Below are 18,892 nucleotides of genomic sequence, written 5' to 3' on the forward strand. Positions count from 1 at the left end.
TAGCCATAAGGAAAGTCAGAAAAGTAAATGCCTAAGAATTCTAATATCCTAGTGAGAGACAGTCCCTACCTTTTGAACTAAGGAGACTCAAGTCTTGGGGTGGTCCTGGGTACAGGAAGAAGGTTCAGATGCTGGAGACTCAGAAAGAGTGAGAAAGTTCCCTGCACTGTGAGGGACAGAAAGACTGATGGACGTGCCACCTTCTCCTCTTGTCAACCTCTGGTGTCTTCTCTGCAGCCGTATTTTTTCTGAATTCTTTTTTCCAAATGACTCTCAGTACTGAAAGTATTCTAGATATCCATGACACTTAACACTGTGCCCAGGACAACGAAGAAAGCTTCAACTCCTAACACAGGAAGGTCTAAAGTGTGTCTACAAATACATATTGTTAAGTTTAGTGATGAGACCCATAAGCAAACTGGAAAAGGAATCGAGGCTCTTTTAGTCAGCACCTGATTTGTACCAGCGCTGTTACATGTACTCATAAGCTACGATGCATCCGTCCCTTCCCTTCATATAACTCGAGTGGTTGCAGAGACATTAAACAGATGATGCAAGGACAGGAGTATGTGATGGAAAGACTCCAGACGCCAGATCGTTCAGAGACGAGAGAGCAGGCATCCAGAGGGTGGTCTGGAAAGACTTGTCGGGAGACCTTGGGTGTCTGGATTTATTGGACTACCAAAGATGAATATTTCTTGTTTTGGTAAAAATGTAGATCACGTTCTTAAAATTATGAATCTAGGGATGAGATAAATATATTTTATAGATTATCCTAGTTTGCTGGCTTTAGTCATCCAAACCTTAAATTCTCAATAGTCTTTTAGAGTTCAGAATCACATTTGATACAATTTATATCTATACGTTCTGCCAAAAAAATGACCAGTTCTATAAAATCAGACCAGATCTATAAAATCATAGGTTCTCTAAAAACCTGAATATGAATGCTTTATTACTCCAGACTCCCCCGATATCAATTAACATGCAATGGGATAGTCAGTCCAAGACAGACGCAAAAGCATTTCCGCAAGCCCCTCTGAGTTCAAGGCCAGTCTTTTCGAATCCAGCGCAGACATGAGATCACACAACCAACTTCCTTCTGCCCATAATGTACTTGACATGCCAGCTCCTTCTTGCGAAGTGACCCCTAGAAGTTATTCATTCTTCTGTTTTCAGTTAATCACCTAAACCTTATTCCTTTTAATCATTTACTCATCAAGACTTCTCAGATGTTTTGACTAGTTGAGGTCAATTATTTGCAGTGAGAATGGGTTTCCCATTTTTATCATTGTTGAATACACGAGTAAAACAGCGCTTATCACACATATGTCTAACTCTGCGAGTTTAGCTTTGGGTGGAGTAGGTTACGTGAAGTGTCACGTTTTTCATGGTGTACACTGGGATACAGAGACATCTGGATTCTGGATCTTAACCATTGTAATGACTTTATTTTATTTGCTGCTGTTTTTCGTGTCTAACAATCCTCTGTGCATCATGCCACTCTGTCACTGATGCAGACACAATTCTGAAGCAAAGCAAAGAAAGTATTTACAGACACATCAGGAGCTTCCCGAGCCAACACTCGATGGGTCACCTTCCTGGTCCACGTGGAGAGCTGGACCCACACCTTGATCTTCGAGTGAAGCACAGTGTGGGAGGGAGTGGAAGGGTCCCTGTAGAGACCAGAGACCCATGTCTGCCCAGAAGCCCAGAACTGAAGGGAAGAGACAGTCCTCCTTATACCACGAGAGATCCATCTGTTGTTGGAGAGATCGGAACGTGCCTCTGACGGTTGAAAATCAGCCTAGGGTATGTTCTGTGTGTTTAATGATTCAGGACACAAGAGTACCTGGGGACTTTTGTGTGTTAAACTGAAGGACGTTCATTAGAAGGGGCTGCATACTCCATTTCTATTCTCTTACTAATTAATTAATTATGGATATAAGCTATGAATTTTCTAATAAAAGCTTTAATCTATACAATCTATACAATGAACTTCTAAGGGCAGCATAAAGTATATTAGACATAGTTTAAGAGTTTGATAGATATTTGAAATCAAAAAATGTTTTGTTTTAAGGTTTAATTGCAAACTACAGAGAGACTTTTCCTCGCAACAGTCTTTGAGGTGCTCCAATCTCATGCGCGCCCTGAAGGGTTTACTTACTGTGCCGTTCTGCAGAGGCCCGGACTCCGTTTTTTAATAAATCATAACTTACTAGGTGCATCTGCAAGGGAACGGCAAGATGCCGACTGCGTTGCTGTGTGTTCCGAGGCTTCACAACTCTTTCATTTTCCCCTCCTCCTAGCCATCTGAGTGCTGCAGGCTCAGTCTCAGAGGGCGGCTGGAAAGAGGACGAATGCGTGGCTGGAGCCAGATCCTGTGTGGGGCAGTCCATGTGCTGGCCGCGTGGTGAGGGCAGGCGTGTGTCTGCTGCAGGGCCCAGCATACCCCCCTGTGAGGTGGGAACCCAGGCGCTGGCTCCCGTCATTTCAATGAAATGCACGTGCAGGTTAGGTACCACAGCTTGTGAAGCAGGGTTGTGTCTGTGTGTGTGCGTGTGTGTGCGTGTGTGTGTGTGTGTGTGTGTGTGTGTGCATGTTTCTGCATGTGGGCAGGAGCCCAGTATTTAATAGACAGTGCATCTTTATAGACATGCACACGTGTAAGAAGTACACTCACATATGTAAATTTGTGGTTTAAAATACCATGGCTTAGTGTCGTTAGAGATTTCTTTTCTACTTACTGTAAGATGAGCTATTGGAGGATGAAAACTGAACTTACTGCTAACACAGCTAAGACAAGGCAGAGAAATTCACAGGGAATAACTACATATGTGTGTATGTATTTGTGCACATATATGCACTTTTCATTTGCTCTTTATTTTTAAATGTGTATTTGGAAGTATTTTTAAATAGTCACATATATTCAAACTCTTAAATAGAGCCCTGGAACTCACTATTTAACCTAAACACCATTTTTTTTCCTGTAAATTTTATTCTGCCTATTATTCCAAGCAAGCCTTTGTCCTTTGAAAAATGGAAGCCATTCCCATTGCGTGTGGTTACAGGTCTGGATGGGCGTGGAGCCCTCCTGGGCTGCATCCTGAGCACACAACCTGCAGCATCGGCCTTTATCAGCTCGGCCGGGTGTCGGGGGCTCAGGATCGGGGTCTTAGACACAGCAGAATACATGCTCCCATTTTTTTCCACCGACTATAAATGATGCCTATTCTTTGCTCCATGGAACATCCGATGTGGTGCCCAATCAGCTGAAAAAGCTGCACAGACGTCATTCGTTCTCTGGGTGTGAGAGGGAGGAGGGAGAGGGAGGGAGCCTGCAGCTGCTCGCCGAGTGGAGTCTCCATTAGGGCAGCTCTATTGATTTCTGAGTCACAGCCGCAGCAGCAGAGCGGGCTGGGGGCATGGAGCACGTCCCCGAGACAGGAGCCACTGGAGGCAAAGAGGCACGCGTGTGTATGAACATAAGCATGTATGCAGATCATCGCACAAGGCAGTCATGCATCTGTTACCAAGAGAAACCAAAATCTAACAGGGCACGTTCAGACAGCAAACTGAAAGATCGTTAATCAGGTGGACTGAAATGGATGAGAAACGTGGAACAGAATGGATTCAGAGAAGCCCTTCCTTCTAATTTTTAAGGCATTTTTCTGAGAGATGATAATGATCTAATTTCCAGAATGCCTTTTTTAAAAAACCTGAAAAATTGGACAGAGATATTGAAAAGTATGGTTTATCTGAGGGCAATCTTAAAGCTATACCCAAGAAAATTTTCAGAAGTCAGAGATTTACTAAATCTTGTTAGATGATTGCATTCTTTCATCACCTTTCATTTTTCTATTTTTGGTGCTTTCTGTTGCATAATATCTAGGATACAGTAACAGGCTGGTTGCAAATGCTTGAAACAGAAATAGGTTTCTTTGGAGGCTGCATTTCAGAGCATCCAACTGTGAGCCTGGGAGGCAGCATTAGAGATCTCTCAAGGTCTGTTGCCCAGGATTCGGTTAGAAATGATCGTATCTAGGTGTGAAAAAATGTTGTCTTGGTCTCTTAGGCAGCTTGAGTTTCTAACTGGCTGTTTTACCCCGAGACTTATCAGCTGCCCCTCTACCCAGAGGAAAGACAGAGGTAAGTGCAGCTTCACGGTGCTGGTGTCGGCAGGCAGGCAGTCTGTGAGCGAGCAGCAGAGATACAAAGAATCGAACAATTCATTGCCACCTTCCCCGACCACACACACACACAAGCACACACACACACAAGTGCGTGCACACACACACAAGCGCACGCACACACACACACAAGCACACAAGCGCATGCACACACACAAGCACACACACACACAAGCGTGTGCACACACACAAGCGTGTGCACACACACACAAGCACACACACACAAGCACAAATGCAAGCACACTCACGCAAGCACGTGCACACACACACACACACACACACTCCAACACCAGTCAGTTAAGGCGGGGAGAGGGCGATACCTTTTTAAAAAAAAAAAAAAAACCCGAAAGGCAGTAAGCCATTATTAGCAAGAGCTATATTGAGCATGCTTGCCAGACAGGCAGCAGAGCTGAGCTCCAGTTCCGCCCAGACATGTGCCTTGCCATTTTCATTTTAATCAGCCTGCTCAGGACGGCTGCTGATTCATTTTGCAGGATGTCCCCCTGGGAGCCAAGGTGGAAGCCTGAGGCAGGCTGCTACAGCCTCCGTGCAGCCACGCGTCCGCCGGGGTGGGGGCGGGGTGGGCTGCACCCGCACAGCCCGCTGCAACATGGCCGTGGAGAGGTCCTTCATGAGAGCAGGTCCACTGCGGGCCACAGCACAGAAGGGAAAGAAAAGAAAAAATATGTCACATCGCCATTTGATTATCCAAGTACACCCCAACACACACGCGCGCGCGTGCACACACACACACGCCCCACACGCTCACAGACTCCTGCACAGAAAAGCTTGAAATTCTAGCTCCTTTGTGGTCACTGTGAAATGCAGAACACGCATATCTATCGCTTTACCTGGAAACTGGCTGGGGAGGTGTACCTGATTTAGCTGGAGACTTTGATTTGTGGGACTGACAACCTTATTATGCAGTGAGCTTATTATTGATATTATTCTGCTCTCGGTTGCCATGGCCACCTTGTGAGAGACATTCAATTTTCTCTCTTCCATCATCATTATCTATGAGGCCATCTGTTGTGGAAAATGAATTCAGGCTCATTTGCATGACTGATAAGCAATTTTTTTTTATCTATTTAACAGAAGGTCATATGCCGGGGATTTGGAGCTCGTGAAAAAAATGTGGAAAAAAAAAGCATGTCGAGAGGATGAGTGGGAGTGTGCGCCGGGCTGTGTGGAAGGGAAGCGGGTCCCTCAGGCCCGCGAGCCTGGCGTGTTGCGCCTGTCATTCCTGCCCGGGCGACATTTTTTTTCCCTAAGCTACTGCACACTAAACAGGAAGAGAGCTTTCCTCGCAGTCTTCTTCAAGCCCCCCTGGTTTTTGTACTCGTTGTTGGTGGGTGTCTTTTAATTTTTTTTTTTTTGATTCCCTGGACAATGAGTTATGATATCAATATTCACTGAAGACAAAAAGCAGCCTTTTCTGCGTCTCGGTGGTAGGCATACTCCTCATCATCCTTTCAAACTTGGGGTGGACGAGGGCTTGCTTGCTCTCTGTCTTTCAAGCCAGCTCAGTCACCAGCCCTGAGCTTGTCTCACTTGTGAGCGGCTGTGGTCATGTCGTGAGGTACGTGGTCTTCGTTAGGTTAATTCTGGGGACTTAGTGGCCAGGATCTGTTTTTACCGGAGTTCAAGGGCTGGGGCTGTAATGCCTATTGTTTGCTCCTTTTAAAAGTTATTTTTATAGCATGGCTGGTAGCTGACATGTTCCCTGGCTAGGAGTTTGTAATCCACAGAAGTCTCTTTTTAAAGCAAAATGGGTATTATGTTGCATGCTCTAACCGTGATGATGTTTATAAAAAAGACCTTGCTGCATGAACTGTACTTGGATGATATGCAGATATTGAAACAAAAACTTCCCAGAGACTTTACTGGATTACTTTACGTTGCAAATAAAGCAAGTCATTTTTTTTTTTTAAACAAAGCCTGTTAAAGCATTAGATATTCTGGATGTCATGTTATATTGTCCAAATGGTAAGAAAGTTGACTTAGCTGATTCAAATTGAGAAACTCAAATAAAAAAATTTAAACTATAAGTGAAATGTTTCAAGTTCATGGTAATGAAACAGTGTTTCATTTCTAACAGAAATATGCCTTTAACACCACTTAAATTAATACACTAAAAGTTCAAGCTGTAAATTTTATCTTCAAACTAGATAAGAATAAAGCCATAAATATAGACACATAAAAATATTCATATAATGGCTGGCTATTCAAAATATAGAGCTCTGATTTTGAATTTAGTATTTATTTAACCATGATAATTTCTTGTAGCTCTAAAATGATAAGAAATTAGATAAAAATCTAATTTTAAGTTACTTATTTAGTTAGAGTAAAACTGTTTGTGATAATAGGAGAGTTTAGGTGTAAGTGTTTGTATTTTTTACAGAACAAAACTAACTTCATAGACAAAAGCCCCCTAGTACCACCCTACAGGCATAAAGGAGGCTTTCTTTCTAATTGTTCAACTTCATGAAAGTCATGTGGCTTTTTAAATGATAAATAAAGGCATGTTTTCCCTAGATAAAACATAAACAGATAGAAATGGGATTATTTTACAAATTAGAAAAAGGGTTTTTGCACAACACTCCTTTCTGAAAAAACATCACTACTCATTTGTTAATACCTGTAAGTTTTCACCTCTTAAGAACTTTGAATCCAAAGTGTGGATTGTATATAATACATGCTAGTGATACCTTCTAGAAAAAAAAGGAAGTTTGTGTTTTCTAACTGACCTAAAGAGAAGTGTATGATTCTATCACCTCAAGAGCAATAGGTCAATTGATCAAAATTCTCCATAAAGTTGTAGATAGTAATACATTTTCTTTATCAAATACAAGAGACCAGAACTGATATGTTTGTATAATAGCTCTTTACTTGGTGGCACTTTTAAAACTCTCCCTACAGTATCACAGACTTCTCAGAAGCAGTAGTAGCTGTTATCTAACCTCCCTTTTTTAATCAGCCATTTTTTTTTATATTTTAGCTTGAGTATTAAAGAAATTCTTTTTAACAATCAATTTTACATTTAGAGAATTCAAAACAGTAAAAGCCTGATAGTTTATGAAGATTATTTAAAGTGACATCACTTTTCTCAGAAGGCTGTGTTTTAAGCATCAGTAATATGATACCTGGATTTATGTTATAACATGAAGGATTATGCTGTTGCCTCTTGATCAGTACATACAGTCTTCAGGTTTGTGAAGCAAAACTGTCAACTTCTGAGAAACCTATGAGGTAGCAAAGTTTATTTTTTTCTCTAACACCCCCCCCCCCCAAAAAAAAGTTAATTACCAACCTTGGTTGGATTCTTCCTTGCCTCCCTGACGTTTGACTGCTGCTAATTCACTGATTAATCTCATTAATGTGATTATAGTAGGATTTGGGGTTGGCTGCCATTGTTCTGCAGACAGTGCTATTCAGCCAGAGCACTTGCCACCTCATTCAGTTTTGCTGTGATTTTTAAAGGCTGTTGAGTGAGCCATTGTGAGCAAAGCTCTGGCCCTTTCTCTTTCAGCACCAGGAGCTGTCCGCTGCTGATAGCAATTACGTTCAGCTGGGACTGACTTCCTCCCAGTTTACTGGCAGTGGAGAAAGGGCTCAGTTTCATCACCTTAATGACTCTGTTCATGGAGGTGGAAGGGGGGAGACGGCTTTATGGTCACAATAGGATGTTCTGAGGAGTGGGGCAGAAGAGATTGGCAATCTCCAGACCTTTATTTTGCACATAAAATTTTTACCCTACTTTTCAAATTACCAGACAGGATTTCATCAAAATTACTTGCATATATGCAGTTGTGAGCTGGAAAACTGTGAACAACGTGGACATGTTTTTCAAATTGAAAACTCTTATATACTTATTGATAAAATTTCATTTTTGAAAAGATGAGCCAGAATTACCAAGATGAACCAGTACGGCAGAAGTACACTTAAAACACACATTTCAACTCCTCTTGAGTTAGACTTGCATTCTCCAGCAGAACTTAGGCCAGTTTCATGAATCTGTGTTAGATCCTGAAATCAAGGTTGAAGGCCCAATAATTTGTGACCATGTATGTGCGGTGTACAAAAATTCCTACAAGACTGTGAGTATATAGTTTCCTTTGGATTTTATGAGCATGATTTTAGGAAAATATGAATATTTCTCAGAGAATGGACTTCTTCAATATTGACTTTCATTGTTCCTGTCATATTTTCAACCCAATTTACTTTTCACCCAACATTTGTTTTTTTCACTCTCAGAAATGTTTATATTTCATAATTCATGACTGAATATACCCAATTATTTCACTGTCTGATGCTTTGCAACTCTTTTATACACCAGCTTTCTGTAGATAAAGGAATGAAATGAGCTCTTTTGTGGCCTCAAACCTTTTTAAAGTTTTTCTATTTGTTAAAACTATATTTAAAATTCAAAACTTAGAGTTAATAATCCGATTATTTGGTGATTTGCTTTTAGAAATACTTTACATGTCTGATAGATAATCCAACCATTTCTCTGAGGAAGATTCATTTTGTTGTCTAAAAAATGCTTTCAAAGTCACATGTATAAATTATGTTCCCAGCTCTACCTGTGGGGCAATCTAATTTCAGTGAAAGATGTTGTTTGCAGAAATATATCATCTGAAATGCTTTTACTCATTAAACAATTTTGTGGCTATATTTTTAACTTCAGACAACTTAAAATTGTATTTCCTCTTAGAAATTTTATATTAAGAAACCCATTCAGTGGCGTAAGAGGGACTAGAAAGACACTTTCCTATAATGACTCCTCTGCCTCGATGCTGAAATGTGGCGTGGCTAGATAATCCCTGAAGTCCAGGACTATGATTTCCAATCAATAACCAGTCTTTGAAACGCATCGAGTACTTTACCATAAAGTCTACCTTGATGCAAGGTCTCACCAGAACTCTGCCTAAGAAGCAAATGAATGGCAGATTCAGAAAGAGATTTTCAGTTTTCCTAAATTCTAATAATCAAATTGTTTGCATCATAATTTGATTGCAATAGTATTATGCATGTTCTTATTTTCAAGATTTAAAAACATTTTCTCATAAATGCCTTTTTAAAAATTTTCTTTGAAAAGAAACATGTAGCATGCCTTAGAAAAGGGTAATAGAGGATAAACTTGAACAAAAACTTGAAAATAATTAACATATTTTTCACCAAATAAGTTTCATCATAGTGCAGTCTTTCTCATAACTCTTACCTGACATTGATTTACACTTAGTTCAAACTAAAGAGAAAAGATAGCACAAACTTAAAGAAGAAAATATTTTAAAAATTTTATTTTGAAGTTGTAAAGGTAAATCACATGTGTACATTATGTGTGACAGATATAATATATGTATATATTTTAAATTGGCATACCCCACAAATGAAAAGCATTGCCTATAATGGTCATAACTTGTACAAGGAATAATGACAAATACTTTTATAGTAATTTATTGTATGATTTTTCAATGTCAGGTTAGCTTAAGGTGGCAGACATACATTTTTCTCACATCAGGCTGTGTTTCGATGCTGGGTGGCTTCAGCGGGAAGCGGCTTTGTGTCCTCTGCGTCTCTGTCTCTCTCTGTCTCTCTAGCCCCCTGTCCCCACCCCTCCTGCCCTCTGTCTCTAACTCTGTCCCTAGCTGTGTCTCCCGCTGCCCTCCCTTCTCGCTCTGTCTCTCTCACACCTGCATTGTTCAGGCACACACAATGATTTTTCTATGCCTGTTTTCACAATGAAACTGTGTTAAGCTTTGACATCATAATGAGTCCTTGGGGCATCTGTATAAGTAATCAGAGATGGCAGAGAAAATGTAAGCCAGGTGCTATCAAACAAACTAGAAAGAGCGCGTAAATGCTTATTTACTGTGTGAGGAGACACTGGTCAGCACTGCTGTGTTGGGCTGCTGGGTTAGGAAATTTATCCTAAAATATATCTCTTTAAAAACAACCCCTGCTCCCCACGTGGTGATTATTGGAAACGTTGGGAGGGGGAGGAAGTGTTTCAGCTGAAGCGTGAGGGGCGTTGTGCTGAGGAGCCGGGATGGCACCCGGCAGTCTCTCGCAAGGTGCCTGCCTCTCAGACCACGGTGACTTCCAGCAGGGCTGGACGGGAAGGCAGTCATAACCCCTGTGCTAACCGGGATGTCTGGTCTCGAGAGGGCAGGCGGGAGGCTCAGGACTGGGAGGAATCCCCTCTGAAAGCCGGAGGGAGGTGTTCTCAGCGACTTGGGACCTCTGAGCCTCCTCCCACAGAAACCACAGTCAGCGCGTGTTCCGGGGAGCTCCGGCAGTGGTTTATCGGAGGTGGCTGTGCCCTCCCCTCTGCCAGGGCAGGGCCTGATGGAGTGGTCTCGTGTAGGGGAGTGGGGTCAACATGGGCCCCGGGCTCTCCAAGGCAGACTCAGCCCTGCAAGTGCGGAGAAGTAGGCTGCGGAACTGGGCTGTGCCGAAGGGCCCCGACTCTCCGACCCAAAGGTACCTCTTTCTTCTTCCTTAAAGGCTGCCTAGGATGCGTCTGTTTGGGGCCACTTGCAGGTCTTCAGAATTATTTCACCTGGCTTCTTAGGTACTCTGACACATAGTTGCTTCCTTGCTTACCTGGCCATCTGCAGCTCTTATTTGATGACAAATGGTAACAGTTTCTAAAATCGCCTGGTTTGGTGTCCAGATGAGCCCACAATGGACCCTTTCTCCAGTGGAGCTTCTTCTCCAGCACAATGTGGTTGTGGGTGCCGGGCATGTGTGCCGGCTGCCTGGAGTTGTTGTCAAACAGGAGTCTGTGTATTCGAGGCCAGTGTCCAGGGAGGGTGGGAGGGGCTAAGTAGCCGCTATGATTTCATATGGCCTTTCAGAGTGGGGAGTGTCTTAAGAGAGACGCTTGTGGAGAGGGCAGTGGTGTGGTTACCCCTGGAGTAGAAGAGTTGTTGCTAGACCCAAGAAGCCATTTATAAAATCAGCACTTTTTTTTTTTAAACCGGAAAGATGCTAATGAAGTCATGTATCTATGCTCCCTTTTGTGTTGAGAAATATTTGCTCTTGCCTTCTCAGATAAAACTTTTCCTGGCATTTGTTTTCTTCCAGCCATATTAAAAGCTTGACAATATTTTAACTTTCTTAGAAGAATAGTTCTGTGTCTTTTGTTTGAAAAGAACACGAGAGAAGAAGCTCACCCTGAAACAGAGCACAGCGCGGTTGGCAACCCGAGAGGGATTTTAAGAGTCCATTGGTGTTAACTCTTGGGTCACTGTTCTCTCACTTGAAGAAGGGGGGGGAGGGATGCGGTGAGCAGGCTTGGCACCTCTTTCCGTGTTGTTTTGGTGCTCAGAAGCAGGGCCGCGGAAGATGCTGTTGGTTCAGTCGACTTTCTGAGGTCTCTTTGGACATAGCGTGTCTTGACCATAACATCGGTGTGTGGGGGTCTTTACCATCAGCGTGTGTGTGTGTGTGTGTGTGTGTGTGTCTTTACCATCAGCGTGTGTGTGTGCTCTGTGTGTGTGTTTGCTCGTGTGTGTGTTCTCCGTGTGTGTGGGGGGGCGGTATATTTAGACACACGCCCCCCGCCCCCCGCCCCCGGGGGGCTGTTCTCAGCCTGACTCGGGTAATCCGCTCTCGTCTATTACATGAAATACGGCACTGCACATGCTGCGCACTGCGCCCCGGAGACCCAGGGGCCTGTGGGCGCCGAGCAGGGAGCGCACGGCGCGCACCCCAGTCCCGCCTGGCTGTGCTGCGGGCTCAATCAACAGTCAGGCTAGAACCCCGGGTTGAGCCACGGCCCCAGCGTGAAGCGCACCTGGCCGGTGACGGGTCCCCCGGACCGGGGCCGGGGGCGGGCGGTGCCCGCGCCGAGCTTAGCGGAGGCGGCCGGAGGGGAGGCGGCGGCCCCGCGCCCGGGCCCTGCGGATGGCGCTCGGTGGCCCCCGCCCCGGCCCCGTCGCCCCGCGCTGTCAGCTCACTGGTTTCCATCTCCGACTTCAGGCCTGCGAGCTTCCCGTCCGAGGGCACCGCCACTTGTGTCCAGGTGGCAGAATGATGAGCGTGCCGGGGAGCCGCGGCCCCGCGCGCGCGCGCCGCTAGAGCAGGGGCGCGCGGCGACGGTCGGGGCGCGCGCAGAAGCGGGGGAGCCGGTAGTGCTGCAGCGGCTGAGACCTTCTGGGTGAGTCCCCGAGACGGAGGCGGGGTGGCCGCGCCCGCAGCCGGCGGCGAGGCCGAGGAGCCCGGGAATGCCCTGGGATGCGGGCGCGGGGCGCGCGCCGGGACCGCCGGGTTGGCCGCTGGCTCTCCGGGCCCCTCCTGGCCGCTCCCTCCAGGTAAACGCGTCCAGCTCTCCCGGTGGCGTCCGGAGCCTCGGCCCGCTCCCCAAAGTGCAGCAAAGTTCAACTCCCTCCCGAGCTGGCCAACAAAAGGGTCGGGGCTGCTGCTGGCTGGGGGCAACTGCTTCGTCCATTTTCCTGTGCATACGTCTGGAGCGAACATGAACTGTTCAGAGATTATTGTTTTCCGAAATTTACAGCAGCCATTATTCAATGTGTTTAATTAATATTTTCTGAAGCAGTGTATCCAGACCAGTAGAATTAGCAAATGTTGTTTCAATGAAAGCCCAGACATAATTAGTTTTGACTGGTATATATTTTTCCTAGCTGGAAGAAGATTTTAGCTAATTTAACCAGCAACTTACTGGAGATTTTGCAAATGGAACTGAAGTTTCTGTTGATCTGTAGGATCTACAGATAGGAAACAGAAAAATTAGCACAAGTTGATACTTTCAGTGCTTTTCAGAAAAATGGAGACTGTTTTTACAACCAGTCTTCTGAGTTGAGAAATAAGTAGAAAGCCTGCAGGAATTCCGGTTTTCTATTGTCATCACGGACACACACTTCTTATATAATTCTGTGATTGTAGTGCTGCAATATGGGTGTTTTACTATTTAGTTAAATATACTTTCATCTCAGGGAATTTACTGGTAAATAGTTCTATCCTGTTTTCACAATCCCCACTCTCCTTAAAAGGTAAGGTTTTCATTTTAACTGACCTAATTATTTCATCTGCTTTTAAGGTAGAACTTAAGTAGAAATTATCATCATTTAACTGTCTTTTTGTAGTTTCTTGAATATTACAAATCACTTAAGAATTTTATTTAGAGGCTTTTTTTTTTTTTAGAGTTGCTTTACTTCAGCTGTTTGCTTTAGACAATGACAGCGAATATTTGACAAAAAAAATGCAACTTTTTGGAGGATTATTTCTTCTGTTTAAAACAAAACAATGCATTTCCAGAAAAGGTAAAAAGAAAAGAAAAGAAAACTACCTTCAATGAATCTAAACCTCAAACATAAGATATTGGAAAACATGTTAACCCTTTATATGCCACTTCTAACTGTTGGCTTCTGACATTTTCCCACTCACACTTGAAGTTTCTGCTTATTCACACTGAGCTTGTTTTTGTAGAACAGGTGAATTTTCCATTTTTATGTCAATGAATATGTATGTATACATATAATACTTTTCTATTTAATTTTTAATTTGCTGGTGTTTTGAATTGAGGCTTTTTTTTTTTAACTTAACCCAAACAATATTAAATACCAAATTATTTCAAAATAAATTAATGAACTCTTAGCTAGACAAAAATGATATTTCTTTTATTTTTCCATTGCTATATTTTATTTTAGAGTTGAGCCGAAACTTCTAAGATTAAAATAATTCCTTTTAGATTTATGATGGGTTGTAACTTTCTTGGGGCAAAATATCAGCTTTTAATTTTTAACCTCAACGTGTCTGTTTTCATCCTGACGGGAACACTGGAGTGTTACCTACCACGTTGGTCTCTTTGTGCCTGGCTGCCATTCAGAGGAGAGTCTAGCTCTTTTTTAAGGGCCAAAATTATGTCATATTAGTTTCCACTTGACAGAGTTACTTTATGCCACTCTCTGTCACACTGGTTCTTGGGCATGCTGTCTCTACGGGCTTGGAAAGGGCTAGCCTTCAAAGACAATGAGAGGTCCCAGGGCTGGAAACGTGGTGCTGTGTGCCTAACCGAAAAATGTGGTTTCCAAGAGCATTTTTCTCTTTTCAGTTTAGCTCTAAGGTTGCAGATCAACTTTGGAAAGAAAAGCAGCCTTTTATAGCAAATTTCTTAAGTTCAGTGAGCCAAAATATTAATCTGAAATCAGGCACCTTTGATCCCAAGAGGAAGAGTGGTCTCTGTGCCCAGGGTGGGGGGCATTCCTCAGTGGGTTCCTGGTAATGGGGAATAAAGTGGGCACCAATATCTTCCCTTTCAAAAAGTTATTGACCTGTTTGTTTACAATTCTGTGCTATGATGTCCCAGGGGTACAGCAATTAATCTCTTCAGAGGTTCTGTTAAGTGCATGGATATATGTGTTTTTAAAATGCCAGTGTGGAAATGTGTGCAGGCTGACCATATTTGAGCCATTGGATTAATATGTATGCCATGTAGACCTCTTTTGGGTGCTCATTAATACAGTTGAAAGGAACTTTATGACAATGTTACGTACTGGCTGCTTTTTTACTGAAGTCTGGCTGCTTAGATGGTGCAATAAAATGGCTTTAAATAAAATTATCCCAAGATTGTTGCACGTTTGCTTGAGATGCTTTCAGGTGTGGGATATTGGACTTGGGTTGCTAAATCAAACAACTCATGGATTAATCATTTATGGGGTGAGCGGTTCTTTTTAGCACACTGACAAAGATTAAAAAAAATTTTAATTTTATATCAGAGTTTAGTTGATTAACAATGCTGTTAGTTTCAAGTGTGCAGCAAAGTGATTGGTTATACATATGCATATATCTATTCTTTTTCAAATTATTTTCCCATTTAAGTTATTACAGAATATTGAGCAGAGTTCCCTGCGCTATACAGTAGGTCTTTGTTGGTTTTATATTTTAGATATAGCTGTATGTACGGAGATTTTTATTGGGGGATTTCTAGCTCAGACACTGTTTTGAGTAGTATCTTCATGCCTGGACTCAGTGTATTTTAATGGCAGTCAACAGAATTGTTTCTTACAAGTCAGAATTACCCCCTCGATCACTGGACCCTGAAAGAGATGGTCGCTCCTTAGAGACTGGCTTTAAATCTGGCCCCCTCCCCTCCCTGGTACCCGGACCCACTCGTGCCATCTGAACAGAAGCTGAGAAAACAGAGCGTGGTCGCCATGAAACAATGCTAGCCAGACTGGTTGTGGAAATAATCGAGTCTGCAGGGCACCCCATAGAGAGCCATCAAATCAAGTCTGCTCTGGAGCTGTCTGCTAGATGGTGAGCGTTCAGAAATCGATGCTGCATCTGCCAGTGGACCCTCCGGTCCACTGCAACTCCCACCTGCCTAATGCATCCGGGCAAGAGCTTTTCAGAAGCCAGTTTCCTTCAGGATAAATTTAATACGTCTTGAGGGCCAGGCGCAAGCAAATTGATTCTATCTCTGCACCAGGAAAACTCATAAACATCTGTAAGAACACAGATTTTCCACAACCTCAGGATTCAGGGATGCTATTTCGTGGGAGATCCCAAGCCTACCCCCTTTGTACCTCATGCCAGCATGGCAGTTTTTAATTAGGAAGTTGATTAAAGAGGGCACGGTAGACCACGGATGTATGGTCCTCTGGCATGCTTCCAGCTGTTTGTTGTCTGAGTCGTGCTCATCACCAGTTGCAGGCAAGAGGGGGACTGGTGATGAGGCTGAGGGCGGGAGGATGGAGCTGTCCTGGGGTGAGTGCTCGTGGCAGCTGTCTGTGGCTTCTTCTTTGCAAGCCTTCTCTGCAGACACCCTTGCTGGCCCGTGTGAAAGCAGCGATCCCTGCACTTTGAGCACACGAGTCCGGCCTGCCTGGCACACTGATTCCTCAGTGGCCATTGTGATAGGTCGCAATTTATTTGCATTTTCTGGATTCAAAAATCTGACTTCATGTCGTGGACTTTGGCAAAAACGTGGTCCCAGTTCCCGGAAGAGCGCTGTGCTGTTTATCTTTAAGAGTAACTGGTTTTCATTTCTTTCTTTTCTCTTTCTTTCTTTCTTTCTTTTTTGAAAGGGAAGCATCTTTCTTCACTGGCTGTTTTTAGGGCAGTGAGCATCTGATCGGAAGAACAGATGTGGCCCTCGCGTTAGTGTCCCTGTGGCCAGTGGGATGGGGACAAGCGCCACGTGATGAGTGACGCCCTGCCCTCCCGTGAGCGCTTTGCAGAGCTTCTTCTCTGCCCAGAGCCCAGAGAGGCAGGGACAGATGACCAAGGATGACCAAGAGATGACCAGGGAGAGGTGACCAAGCGAGCGTGGGCCATGGGCTGGCACCCAGGCCGCTGTGTCCAGGACAGACACTGGCTCAGGGTTCAAGGTCAGGGGAGTGTGTCTCCCTCCATGGGAATTCCAGCTGCTAGGATAGAGATTCATTTTTTGTTCTCTCCTCTCAATCCCAACTCACACACTTATGAATTATGTTTAAATTCCGTGTTTTTAAAGTTTCTTAACAGTCTAGTTAGAGTCAGTAATGAGGATGGGCAGTCCAGGGGCTCCTTCACAGTCTTCCCTGGAAGAAAAAAAATCACAGTCAGTGGTGAAACCTAAACAGAGAGCTGCTTAAACTCAGCTCCCCCTTCACTTTCAGCACATGAGTGAGCAATTCACACATCCTGCGTGCATTGAGTACCTACTGTGTACAGACCCAAAAGAGGCAACACTGAGACAAATCTCTAACCCACAGTGAGTCAGGACTGTATAGACAAAATCATATGTATATTTATGTACATATAAAATACGTATATATTAATATATAATATGTAGTATGTATGTATAATTTATATAAAAACTGCAAATAAATTTATATATATTTATATATTTGAATATTTATGTAAATATAAACATATATAGCAATTATGTGTATGTTATATTATACATGTAAAATGTTATATTACATACAGCATACATAATATTTTATATTTATATACTATATATAAAGATATACTTAGTAATCACAATTCTTCTTTGTCTACTTTTTCTTGAATACGTTTTGAATTAGATTAAGCCATTTTTCTTACTTAATAAGAAGAGGAAGATAATCATTGATGTCCATTTCTTAGATGATTAATACTTCAGGGATCCAGGTGATCATTCTGAAAATTAGCTCTCAACTGCATGGGACTGTATTACCATTTTTCTCTCTGTAATTGAATATGTGATTTGAGTTTATCCCCTTCTTACGGAATCTGAACTCTCAGTGTGGGAGGGCTCTAGGCGGTTGGCCCTAACTCGTGGTTTGTATTACTATTTGTATAGTTGTGTGTGTGCGTCAGTCACCCAGTCGTGTCGACTCTTTGTGACCCCGTGACTGTAGCCTGCCAGGCTCCTCGTCCACTGACCCCTTGTGATTTGTAGTTATAGCTGAGTGAGTCTTTGCTTGCATAAGAATGCACAGAACAGGAAACAGATTTTTGTTTTGAGGAAAGAGTGTTGGTAAATGTCAGGTGTCTGTCTTGCAGTTTCTGGACATTTTAGAGCTATTGATCCCAGAGACCGGGAACTGAACCCTTGAGGCAGGCCTGGTGAACGCAGATCGCAGCGGGGCAGCCTCGCACAGCAGCGCCTTCTGACTCGGGTCTGTGACGTCAGCAGTCAGCCCGGACATGGGGAGCTGGGCAGGGCGGCCACGTGGGCACCCACAGGCTCGCCATTTGGCTTGAGAGACCTGGAGAGAGGAGAGAATTCAGGTCAGAACCTGCCTGTGCCTTCAGACCCTCGGATGCCTCGTCACGTTCCCAGGGAGGCAGGTCTGACCAACATGCCTGTCTGTTCAGAATTTTAAAACTCGTATAAAAGAAAAGTTAGATTAGCATTAGAGTTGTATACCCTCTCAGGTCTGGAAATTTAAGTAGCTCAGACCTCAGAAAGCTGCATGTCTGTACTTCCAAAGGGAACTCTGAGATTGCATAGGAGTGAGAAGTGCTGGAGGCTGCTAGATGCTTGTGGAAGCCTTAGTAGGTTTGCTCAGATAAATTTCAGGCCCGTGTGTGACTTGTGCTCTGCTGAGCACGGCACACTTGGTACTGAATTAACACTTGGAATTTTCCACGAACTTTGTGTTATGGATCTCTCACTGTTTTTTGCAATTCTTTCCATAGTCCCGAGAACAAGAATGAAGGCAGTTTCACCGCCCAAATGTTCTTCAGTTAATTTGCCATAACTGTGATTTTGTTAGCTCAAAAACAACCCTTTTCCCTAAGAGACCCACACCCACAGTACAAGCCAAGAAGTGTTGTGTGTGTTCCCCAGGGCCGAGTTAACACACCTGTTTACAACTGGGCTGAGCCACCTGTTCATCTAGTTAATGATCAAAACAGTGTCTGATCAGTGGGGTCAGCTGGATGGGAAGGATGATGAGGTTTGTGAGATTAGATGCGACTTCTCATTTTTAAATACGTAGCCTTTCGCGTATGTTACATTTTGAAGGAGTTAGAAAATACACTCGGCCTGTGATAAATATTCATGGCTGTCAGCATCCAGGGGTCGGAGGCAGAATGTGTCCAAGGCTTTGTTTGACCAGTGATGTTCTATCCTTGGTGCTTTACAGCTTCCAAATTCATATGCAGATGGAGTCATTTGTTTTAGCTTCAGAGGTATTCCTCAATGTGAGGGGTGCTGACTGGGTGATCAGCATTAGAAAAATAGGCCTCTGTGTATATATTACAAA

General features: G+C 43.5%; 1 long non-coding RNA gene across 1 annotated transcript; it reads right to left on the reverse strand.

The window, feature by feature from the left end:
• Positions 1 to 16,271: 16,271 nt before the first annotated feature.
• LOC129650747 (uncharacterized) lies at positions 16,272 to 18,443 on the reverse strand. Its single transcript, XR_008713979.1, has 3 exons — positions 18,085 to 18,443; positions 17,244 to 17,890; positions 16,272 to 16,735 (listed from the first exon to the last, which is right to left on the reverse strand). It is a non-coding gene; the product is annotated as an uncharacterized LOC129650747 (long non-coding RNA).
• Between the last annotated feature and the right edge of the window lie 449 nt (positions 18,444 to 18,892).

Source organism: Bubalus kerabau, chromosome 4, assembly GCF_029407905.1.
Source record: "Bubalus kerabau isolate K-KA32 ecotype Philippines breed swamp buffalo chromosome 4, PCC_UOA_SB_1v2, whole genome shotgun sequence".
Lineage (NCBI taxonomy): Eukaryota > Metazoa > Chordata > Mammalia > Artiodactyla > Bovidae > Bubalus > Bubalus kerabau.